The sequence below is a fragment of the Tursiops truncatus genome, chromosome 5 (genome assembly GCF_011762595.2).
Source record: "Tursiops truncatus isolate mTurTru1 chromosome 5, mTurTru1.mat.Y, whole genome shotgun sequence".
Lineage (NCBI taxonomy): Eukaryota > Metazoa > Chordata > Mammalia > Artiodactyla > Delphinidae > Tursiops > Tursiops truncatus.
Window position 1 is genome coordinate 52,265,347 of NC_047038.1, and position 12,331 is coordinate 52,277,677.

General features: G+C 42.2%; 1 protein-coding gene across 1 annotated transcript in view; it reads left to right on the forward strand.

The window, feature by feature from the left end:
* Nucleotides 1-7,102: 7,102 nt before the first annotated feature.
* LOC101332720 (recombining binding protein suppressor of hairless) overlaps nucleotides 7,103-12,331 on the forward strand; it is a 230,968-nt gene continuing 225,739 nt past the window's right edge. Inside the window, exon 1 of the mRNA XM_073805134.1 lies at nucleotides 7,103-7,223. The gene's annotated coding sequence lies outside the window, so the exon portion shown is untranslated. The remainder of the gene's footprint in view (nucleotides 7,224-12,331) is intronic.

Below are 12,331 nucleotides of genomic sequence, written 5' to 3' on the forward strand. Positions count from 1 at the left end.
CTTATCTTTAATAAAGGAGGCAGGAATGTACAGTGGAGAAAGGACAGCCTCTTTAATAAATGGTGCTGGGAAAACTGGACAGGTACATATAAAAGTATGAGATTAGATCACTCCCTAACACCATACACAAAAATAAGCTCAAAATGGATTAAAGACCTAAATGTAAGGCCAGAAACTATCAAACTCTTAGAGGAAAACATAGGCAGAACACTCTATGACGTAAATCACAGCAAGATCCTTTTTGACCCACCTCCAAGAGAAATGGAAATAAAAATAAACAAATGGGACCTAATGAAACTTCAAAGCTTTTTCCTTTGCAAAGCAAAGGAAACCATAAACAAGACAAAAAGACAAGCCTCAGAATGGGAGAAAATATTTGCAAATGAAGCAACTGACAAAGGATTAATCTCCAAAATTTATAAGCAGATCATGCAGCTCAATAACAAAAAAACAAACATCCCAATCCAAAAATGGGCAGAAGACCTATATAGACATTTCTCCAAAGAAGATATACAGACTGCCAACAAACACATGAAAGAATGCTTAACATCATTAATCATTAGAGAAATGCAAATCAAAACTACAATGAGATATCATCTCACACCAGTCAGAACGGCCATCATCAAAAAATCTAGAAACAATAAATGCTGGAGAGGGTGTGGAGAAAAGGGAACCCTCTTGCACTGTTGGTGGGAACGTAAATTGATACAGCCACTGTGGAGAACAGTATGGAGGTTCCTTACAAAACTACAAATAGAACTACCATATGACCCAGCAATCCCACTACTGGGCATATACCCTGAGAAAACCATAATTCAAAAAGAGTCATGTACCAAAATGTTCATTGCAGCTCTATTTACAATAGCCTGGAGATGGAAACAACCTAAGTGTCCATCATCGGATGAATGGATAAAGAAGAGGTGGCACATATATACAATGGAATATTACTCAGCCATAAAAAGAAACGAAATTGAGTTATTTGTAGTGAGGTGGATGGACCTAGAGTCTGTCCTACAGAGTAAGTAAGTCAGAAGAGAAAGACAAATACCGTATGCTAACACATATATATGGAATTTAAGAAAAAAAAATATCATGAAGAACCTAGGGGTAAGACAGGACTAAAGACACAGACCTACTAGAGAATGGACTTGAGGATATGGAGAGGGGGAAGGGTAAGCTGTGGCAAAGCGAGAGAGAGGCATGGACATATATACACTACCAAATGTAAGGTAGATAGATAGTAGGAAGCAGCCGCATAGCACAGGGAGATCAGCTCGGTGCTTTGTGACCGCCTGGAGGGGTGGGATAGGGAGGGTGGGAGGGAGGGAGACGCAAGAGGGAAGAGATATGGGAACATATGTATATGTATAACTGATTCACTTTGTTATAAAACAGAAACTAACACACCATTGTAAAGCAATTATACTCCCATAAAGATGTAAACAAACAAACAAACAATAGCATTGCAGGAGGCCAAACCATGAAGCTCAGAAAAGTCTACATTAGAATCATATTTGCAGTGTGATAGAAGGCCATAGCAACCACAAAAATAACTAAATACCCCCTTTTTTTGGATAACCAATACAATAGCCCCACTTTTAGACTACTGTTTTGTAGATAAAATTTATTTAAAAATCCAATCACTAAACTGCCATGATTTCTTCACAGCATCTAATAGGTAACCATCTCTCCTTTATTTAATCCCTCCTTAAAACCCTCTACCACAATCTTAAATCTTAGACGAGGCCTCCAGCTTTCTTGGGGTATCCTCTGGGGTGTACTTTCTTTGCTATATCAAACTCAATAAACCTAATTTTATTTTAAAAAATAAAAGAGTAAATCCTGTTTGAGATTGGACATATCACACTCCCTCTCACATCACAGCAGTGCTTTAGATGGCTAGCCCCCCAGCTGTCACTGCTGAGGGTCTGGGGTTGCCTTGGTTCTGCTCTTTTCAAGGCCTGGTTGTTCTAGTTCCTTAGATTTGATGAGCTTCCCTTGTATCCTTCAGATAAATTCCATTTCTGCTCAACATAGCTAGCTTTGGTTTCTGTTGCCTGTACACCCTCCCCCAAATTCTTTTTTTTTTTTTTAATAAATTTATTTATTTTTGGCTGCATTGGGTCTTCGTTGCTGGGCACAGGCTTTCTCTAGTTGCAGTGAGCGGGAGCTACTATTCGTTGCGGTGCGTGAGCTTCTCATCTTGGTGGCTTCTCTTGTTGCAGAGCACGGGCTCTCGGCTCGTGGGCTTCAGTAGTTGTGGCACACGGGCTCAGTAGCTGTGGCTCACGGGCTCTAGAGCACAGGCACAGTAGTTGTGGTGAATGGGCTTAGTTGCTCCACGGCAAGGTGAGATCTTCCCGGACCAGGGCTCGAACCCGTGTCCCCTGCATTGGCAGGTGGCTTCTTAACCAGTGCGCCACCAGGGAAGTCCCCTCCCCCAAATTTTTTAAAAAATTTTTATTGAAATATAGTTGATTTACAATGTCATATTAGTTTCAGGTATACAGCATAGTGATTCAATATTTTTACAGATTATAATCCATTAAAAGTTATTACAAGATAATGGGCATAATTCCCTGTGCTATACAGTATATCCTTGTTGCTTGTCTATTTTATACATAGTAGTTTGTATCTCTTAATCCCACAACCCCAAAATTCTTAAAATAAAAGTCCCCTTTGAAGAGTTTGACCCTCCATATTCCTGAGGAAAAGGTAGTCGGTGAGGATGCTTGAATGTTCCTTGTACACAGAACACCATGCTGGCCTCTGCAGAGGAGGAAAGAGTGAGGGGAAGGCACCAAGCTCACCCTCATGAAGTTTCCAATGTAAGAGTCCTCCTGGCTCAATTTGCTGCCTCCATTTTCCCTTGATTTGTAGACTGGTAACTAAAGAGAATTCTGCCAAGTCAATACACTTTGAATTACTCCTAATTAACTTGAATTCTAAGACCATGTGTCATCCTTGGCTTTACCGGGAAAACCCACAAGCAGATATGATTCTTCACTACTTGCCTAAGGTCATTCATATCCTTGAAAGATAAGGACCTAAAAGTCACTTCTCTTTCTGAGTATCCTACAGCCCAAAAGGGATCTAATGCTTTTCCTTCCCTGTGACTTTTAAGACTTACTTATTCATTCTCTTTCTCTCTCTCTCTCTCTCTCTCTCTCTCTCTTTAACCCCTTTTAGAATTCAGGTAATATAAGAAAAAACATTCATCTTACTGATCGTGTCTTTCACTTTCACTTTTACTTTTACTTGGGAGGGGAGGGTTTACAGGAGACCTGAGAGTGAACTTCTTTTTTAGAAGGATTATGAGACCCTGAAAGATATTTCATGGTAAAGCAGAGGGGAATAGGAAGAGGGATAGAGACACTTGCATGCCAGCTGCTTTTAAATTCAGGATTCAAACAACCCTGTGAAGTAGACATAGGTATTCTCATTTTACAAATGAGGACACAGAGGCCTGGAGAGGTGAAGGAGGATGCCCAAGGTCACAGAGCCTTAATTCCAGTCCAGGCTTGTTGTCATTCACTCTCCTGCTTTTTCTACTACATGCCTGCTTTTCCAAGAAGAAACCAATGGAAGCTGAGTTGAGGAGTTGGGGGTGGGTGGTGTCATGCCCTTTATTTACAGTCATTAGAAATGATAACTCCACGGTCTTCCATGGCTACCAAGATGAGCCTATTTCAATACTTCTCCCAAAGCAAATTTACTTTAAAGTTGTCTCTGTGAAATCAATAAATGTTCCACAAAAAAAGAGGCATTCCCTCAGTAAATAAGATTCGAACTAATTTCTTTACTACTGCACATCTCTGAATCTTTAGTATATTTCAAATGAATCTCCAAGGGGAAGATATAGTGTGATATTAGCTGTGGTCCACCTTAGGCTGCCATAACAAAGAGACTCTAACATACAAGGGCCAAAGTAGAAATTAATTTCTCTTTGATTTATCAATACAGAGTGGCCCAAGTCTCTTCCAGTCTCAACACATGGCTTCCAAGATGGCAGCAGTGGTTACCATTTCTCAGGCAGGGGAAATCGAAAGAGAGAGTTTAGGGCAAGAGGTTTTCCCTTTAAGGAGATAACATGGAATTACACCATCGTTTGCGCTTACATCCCACTGGCCTGAACTCAGCCATATGGACACAGATATAAAGGAAGCTAAGAGATGCAGTCTCTGGTTAGGTACTCAAGCATCAGGCCAAAACTCAGAGCGTTCTATCACCAAAATGCAAAAAGAGAATAAACTCCAAAGGAAAATTAACAGTTTCTCATTGTCCCCAAATTCATTTACTCACAAAACTCTTCTTTTATGCAATGTTCCTCAGGACTGGTACTTCATTAAATACTTTGTCTGTCAGGATAGGATAGTTAATGGTGCAGGAAAAACCAACCTCAAACCTCAGGAGTTTCAAAGAACATCAGTTTAGTTCTCATTCGACCAAGTGTCCGTAGTGGGTTTAGGGATAAGAAGAGAGGGTCTGTTCTTCTCTGTGAGAAGGTTGCTGGAGGAGCTGTCATCTAGAACAGTCCTGATTGCCAGGGCAGAAGGGCAAAGAGTGTGGATGAATCATACACCACCACATCTAAACCTGAGGAAATCGATGTAGCGCCTGATGGTTTCTTGTAGCGTTCCTCACATGCTTCTCTCTCAAGCCAGGCCTTTACTCCTAGAATTGAGCAGGCTTAGACAGATCCACCTGGTTCCCCCGCAGTGTTCCTGAGTCTATTGAGGAGAAAGGGGTCCCCTTCTGTCTCCTTTGCCCCGATCTTCCAGCATGCTGTGCCAGTTGGAGCACCAAATACAAGCTCTGGATGATTGTGGTAACTGGCAAAAATGTCTCCATATCCTACTCTTCCTATATCTACACTCACAGTCTCAAGAGGCAGAGACTGTTTCTCCAGCCCTTGAATCTGGTCTGGGCTTGTGACTTGCTTTGACCAATGGGATGAGGCAGAAGTGACACCATGCCAGTTCTGGGCCTCAGGAGCACTTGGACACTTCCGCTCCCTTTCTCTCGGAAGGCTGCCTTCACTATGGGATCAGTATATGATCATTGTGTGATCAAGTCCCTGGAGGAGTCATCTGCTGGAGGATGACAGTCACATGGAGTAGAAACGAGCCATCCCAGCTGAGGTCACTCCAGATAGGCCCATTCCAGCCACCCCAGCAGCTGTCTGCAGATACATGGCTGAGCCCAGCTGAGCCAAGTTCAGATTGATGACCCACAGCTAGATAAATGGTTATTGTTTTACATCACTAAGTTTGGGGTAGCGTGGGGCATATGAAAGCTAACTGACATAGTGATTTAAGCAGAAAAGGAATTGATCAAAAGGTTGTATCCCCTGAAAAAACAGGGCACTGCGAGGCTTAAAGGCTGTGCCCAGAATGACACAGTAGAACTGGGCTGGCACAGAACCACTGTACCTGCTGCTGTGGACACCAGCACTGAGACCATACCGTGACCCAGGACCCGGGACCCTGGTAGCGGCCACTGGGACCACTGTCCTCAGGAAAGTGGATGGAGCTCTTTTTTTGTTTGCTTTGTTTTTTTTTTTGCGGTACGCGGGCCTCTCACTGTTGTGGCCTCTCCCGTTGCGGAGCACAGTCTCTGGACGCACAGGCTCAGCGGCCATGGCTCACGGGCCCAGCCGCTCCGCGGCATGTGGGATCCTCCCGGACCGGGGCACGAACCCGCGTCCCCCGCATCGTCAGGTGGACTCTCAACCACTGCGCCACCAGGGAAGCCCTGGATGGAGCTCTTATTGCTGCCACCCGTCCCCAGAATTAGCTCACATACAGGCAAGATATTCTATAAAATATATAACACACAAAGGAAAGGGCAGTGAACCAACAAAGCAAGAAACCTGGAGCTAGAGTCCAGGAAGCCCCCAGTGCTGCTAGACATTAACCCTTTAGTAGCTGAAAGGGAGAGGTTTAGCACAGAAATCCTGGGGCAGGAGCCAGGGCCCTTGGGCAACATCTCTTTACCAACCATTACAAAGCATTCGAAGTTTTAACAACTAGTAATGCCATCCCAGTGCATACCACATTCCCCTGCTAACTCAGTCTCTGGCAAGGAGACTAGAATTGCATGCTTGGATTAGATTAATCAAGATCCACCCCCATCTTGGAGAAATGGGGTTACAGTCCCCTTTTCTGGGCCACTCAGTAGGTGAACAAAAGAATAAAATCAGGACTCTGCCAACAAGGAAGGAGGTGAGAAGGGAAGATGAATTGGCAAAAACAATTATTAGTGTCTGTGACACACCACGATCCACTCCTCATTGATAAGGTGGAGTGACAGATGCAGGACAGGGCAGCTCAAGGCCCAAGAGTTGGATCATTCGTGTACCCTGGAACATAGCAAGGGTCACAGAGGCCCAGGGTAACCACTGTCCCAGCCTACCTGTATCAGGGGTTTCCCAAGATGTGGGACTTTCCGTGCTAAAGCCGACAAAGCCTGGGACAGGTTGGTCACCCTGTGGCAAGGGCCACTGGTCCAAGATCTGCATGAAGTTACTTAAGCAGAGTTAGAAAGGACCAGAGAGGTCGAGTGCCTTGACCGAGATCACACTGCTAATTCATTCATTCTTTTTCTTCAGTTAGTCACACATTCAATGTCAATTACGTTTTACAATTCTGTGATTGTTTTTCTTACAATTCTATGGTTAAGGCTCTGTCTAGGATTGGGGAATCCAATTCACCCAACGATTTCAATTCAACAGAAAGAACCGAGGCCAGGAATACCAAGGCAGCTCCGAAACATGAAAGAACATCAAATTAACCTAAGGCAGCTGTAGCATCACTTCTCTCCTTTTTCCCTTTGGTAATTTGTTTTGCAGGTTGCATTTATATATAAAAACCAGGCTTCAGATTTCAGGATAAGCCCAGGAAAAACAAGAACTAGGAAAGATGATTTCTTGTTTCCCTTTACAGCGATCCTCTATAATCAAAGCACTTCCGAACCCTCCACCCCATAAAAAAAAAAAAAAAAAAAAATGCTTGTGTCTGCATTTTTCCCCTCAGACAGAATGTTGACTTTCTTCTCTTTGTTTTGACACTTTCACTTCCTTTGCTGCAAGGTGAAGCGGGCACCAGATTCAGGGTGCACAAGGCTCTCTCTGCAGTGTTTGATTTCACTCAAGCCTCCAAGAAGAACCCGTATTAAGAGTTTCTCTTTAACATGATTGGTCTGCTCCATCCAGCGTTGTTGAGGTGAGTGAATCCTCTAATGAATTCTTGATGTCACATTGGCCATAAAAATATGTAATATGGTTTAGTTCGTGATTTATGAATCAGTAAATTGCTTTTTGCCACTGCCACTTCAAGACGTGGTAAACTAACCATTTCTTCTGCCAGTTCAGTCTCCACCCAGGCAATGTTCTGGTCACATTGCCTCCTCTCTGATGCGGCCTTAAATTACTCAGCAGAGACTGAGGCAGGCTTCAAAGGGTGAGGTTTCTATGCTTTTCCTGCCTTCAAGCCAACAGCACTGCTTCGTAGGCCCTGTCCCATCTCCTCGTGATTTTCTAACTCCGTACTTTCTTTCACTTACCTAGCAGAGAAACACAAGTTTTCTGGAATCAAAGACATCTCTATTCCCTCTTGGTAGTTTAAATTTTAGATGTTTCCTTTTTAATAAGGTCCTTCAGAAATGCATCTGTCGGAAGGTGATACTAATCGAGTTCCTGGTTTATTTGAAAGCTGCAGCTTTCTCTCAGTACAAGGTTGGGTTCTGCTGACGATACAGAAGGGCCTGCAATGTACTTGCTATCCTCAAAATTGTAATCTAATTAAGAGACAAGAGTAGCATTCATTCATACATACATTCAGGACACAACAATTGAGTGCCTACTGTATACTGGGTATTTGGGAAAACATTCAAGGGGTTTTCAAGCTCTGAGCTCTCCCCCCAGGGCAGGGGTTGGGGATGGAGTTATGACAAAAGGGTCACAAATCCACAGATACCACAAGCATTGCCTGCACATTTTCATTCTCTTCTTATCCATGCCTTTATTTGACAAATATCTACTGAGTGCTCGTATACATGCCTGGTGGAATAATGACTCAGATATGTCTGTGTATTTTCTAAAAGCATTTGGATGCAGTTGTAATGGATTAAGTATAAACCCATTTAAAGGGTTTTCTGAATTTGTAATATCCTTTTGTCATTGAGTATTTTCTCAGTCAATGGTTGCCAGAAGTTCATTATTATCGTGGAACTGCACAGAAAGAGTTAACATTTAAAAAATGTTTCCTTATACCAGAAAAGGTGGGGACTTCTGAAAGGGAAGGCTAACACAGGGTACATAGTAATACCAGGTGCGGGGTTTGTAGGAGATCAGCCAAGAGTCTACAGGCAAAAAACCAGGGAGATGTGGGGAGAAACAGAGAAGACATCAATCCTCTGTTTAAGCAACCCTGAACCATGTCAGTGTGTGGCCTGACAAGGACAGTACTCTAAATAATGCATATAGTCCTTTTAAAATGATTTAATTATTTTATATAATTAGTATATATTATACATAACTAATAAATAAACCCAGAACATCCAAATCTTTGCCTCACTGAACAATCCTGATTATTTAGCTCCATTTCTACAGTTTAAGTTTTTCAAAAGCAAAATATACTATAATTCTCTATGCCCATGGTTCTTTATACTTTTCCAAGTGCTTTCCCTACATATTGTTTGATGGGACATCATCAAGTCTGTGAAATGTGGACAGGACAGAAATCATTATTCTCATTCCTTTGTTTTTCCTTCCAGTTTTATTGAGATATAACTGACATGTAGCACTGTGTGAGTTTACACTGTACAGCATGATGATTTGACTCACATACGTCGTGAAATGATTATCACAATAAGTTTAGTGAACATCCGTCTTCTCATTCAGATGCCACGTTAAAGAAATAGAAAAAAAATGTTTCTCCTTGTGATGAGATCTCTGAGGGTCTACTCTCTTAACAACTTTCATACCTAACGTACAGCAGCGTTGACCGTATTTATCATGTTGTACGTTACATCCCTAGGACTCATTTATCTTCTCACTGGAAGTTTGCAGCTTTTGACTACCTTCATCCAGTTCCCCCTCCCCACCCCACTTCCCACCTTTAGTAACCACAAACCTAATCTCTTTTTCTATGAGTTTGCTTGTTTGTTTGTTTTTGAAGTTTAACTGACCTACAGCACTATGTTAGTTCCTATTCGTACAACATAGTGATTCGATACTTCTATACATTTCAAAATGATCACCATAATTAGTCTAGTTACCATCTGTCACCATACAAGGATGCAACATAATTATTGACCATATTCCCCGCACTGTACACATTATCCCCATTTCACAGATGAAGTTAGAGTGTTTAAGAATAGGCAAAGAGTTATGTAGATACAAAATGGGCAAGGGTTAGCTAGGTAAAATGTCAGGAAAATAGATTACGAATAAACTTAAAATGATCTTGGGACAGGGACCTCCCTGGTGGCTGCAAGGTTGAGAATCCTTCTGCCAATGCAGGGGACACGGGTTCGAGCCCTGGTCCGCGAAGATCCCACATGCCGCAGAGCAACTAAGACCGTGCGCCGCTACTACTGAGCCTGCACTCTAGAGCCCTCTAGCCACAACTACTAAGCTCGTGTGCCACAACTACTGAAGCCCGCACTCCTGGAGCCTGAGCTCTGCAACAAGAGAAGGCACAGCAATGAGAAGCCTGCACACTGCAATGAAGAGTAGCCCCCCCCGCCGCAACTAGAGAAAGCCCTTGTGCAGCAACGAAAACCCAATGCAGCCAAAAATAAATAAATAAATTTATAAAAGACAAAAAAATGATCTTGGGACATGTAATTCAGAATATGGGAAGGAGGGGGCAAACTAAAATCTCATTCTTCTACTGGTCATCATCCGAGTTCTAACTAAGAATGCCACACTCACTTTAAATGCCAATCTCTTAAAATTAAAGTAGAGACACTTTAAGAGGATGCAGGAAAAAAAAGGAACAAAAAATATTTTTGAAAAAATGGGGAAAAAGTCTAGAAAAGAAAGCCCAAGAAGCAGAGTGATGTACGACAGGAAAAATCAAGGGCAACCGAGTGAGATTCCAGCTGGCTGAATGGGATTCAATCAGTGTGTCATTTCTGTTAACTGTACTTTCAGGGAACCATAATTCATGTGGCCTTAAAAAAAATCCTGAAGATTAAACTATATTGGGTCTCATTTTAGGCAATGCGTATTTAAGTGAAAGGCAGCACTGTCAAAAGAATGGGTTTAGGTTTGAATTTTGCTCTCAGCGCACATTAGCCAGCAGGCGGTTACTTAATACTTAATCTCTGTGAACTTCAATTTTTGTCATCTCTCAATGAGTGTGATAATACTTCAATTGCATAGCTGTTTCAAGGATTCGAGATATTGTATGCAAAGCACCTAGTAGTGTACCCAGGACACAGCAGAAACTCAAGCAGGGGGAGCTGGTATGTCGGCTGGTGGTGCTGCCTTAAATTAATGAGTTCTCATGGCCTGAGTACTAGACTCTGAGTAAAGACCTGGGTTTGGGTCCTGACTCTTTCACTTAGTAATTGTAAGATGAAATATTGTTCAAGGAATTTAGATTTATTCATCCTGAATCTCTTCACTTATAAATATTTAAATTCTTTTTTTTCTTTTTAATATTTATTTGGCTGTGCCGAGTTTTAGTTGCGGCACGCAGGATCTAGTTTCCTGACCAGGGATCGAACCCAGGCCCTCTGCATTGGGAGCACACAGCCTTAACCACTGGACCACTGGGGAAATCCCTCTTATAAAAATGAGTATAATTTCTCTTCTTATTTTTAGTTTGAGGTTCAAATGAAATGATACATGTGAAATAGTTTTTAAATATAAATGTCATATAAAAATAGAATTTCATTGCTATCAAGTCTTCGAAAACTCATCATCTAGGTTAAAACAGACATGTCACTGTATGTATAACAAAGGTATCACCATAAAATAGGAATACAGGTAGAATTCTACCTATGTTTTTAGAAGTCCGGATAACAACGACAACCAAAAAAAAAAAAAAGAGAGAACGCTCAAATCGCAAGAAATTTTTATTAGCATAAAGGGAAATTTCTCAGTTTTAAGGATAAGGAAACATTTGAACAGGCGTACATGGGTCACCATGGACTGTCCATCCCTAGGGTGGCATCACAAAGGATGAACAGCCATCTGTCCTGAGTAATTTATCAGAGAATCAGAGTCCTAAAGCTCCAGAGAGACCAGAGATAATTCAGCCCACCCTCCTTATTTGACTGAAGAGGAAACTGAGACTCAGCGAAGTGAAGTTACTCAATCAACAGGACATCACTGAGGGGGCCCGAGGGGATGAGCCTGCCACCTGCCTCTGCCCTTAGCTTCTGCTCAGTGTTTTCCAGGACTACACTGTGGCTTCTGTTCAGATGCCTACCCCACTGGCTTTAAAATCTCCGCATCTGGTAAATGGGAAGCACCGGGAAGCAAATTTCAAGCTGTCTCCTAAACTAGAGGAGAAAATCGTCCTAGGATGTCCCCGTGTAGGGCAATGAGGGGCTGAAAATTAACATCTTGAAGTTCCTCCCATCCGTATGCATTCATGACATCATCCAGGAAACATTTAAACAACATAGATGGAACGAAATATCTTGCCAGGTGGTAGCTTGTGATATATACAGACAGCCCCTGACTCACAAAGAAAGACTACAGAGATCCCATACATACAAACAGCTGCTGCCACCCGCCTGGTCCCCTCCACCTTGCAGCTGCCACGGGCTGTGTGAAAAAATTAAAAAAGAAAGAAAGGGAATAGAAAAAAACTTGGACCACTTGCAGATTCGGCACATTCAGAGGCAGAGGAAGGGAAGAAGCTGTGGAAACAGGAACCACGTAAGGGAATGGACTCTCAGGATAAATTTTCAGCCATGGGTGATCTAGCAGCAGTCCCTGCTCCCTTTGCCCTGAAAAAATCTCCTCCTGGGAATGACTGTCCTCTCCCATCCATGCTGTCAGAAATTTTATCAATGTAGCATTTTGCCTCAAAGCCTTTTTGGAAGAAGGAAGGCAGGTAATAAATAATAATTAATTTACCATTAAATTCTCTTTCAAGAATCACTTGCCTTTATAACAGTTAATAATAAAAGTATCTACCTCATGGGATTGCTGCAAAGATAAAGTCAATCAAGTCCTTAGCACTGTGACATAACACTAAGTGTTTTTAAACTATTAGCTCTCAGGAATTCCCTGGCGGTCCAGTGATTAGGACTCCACACTTACACTGCGGAGGGCGCTGGTTCAATCCCTGGTTAGGGAACTAAGATT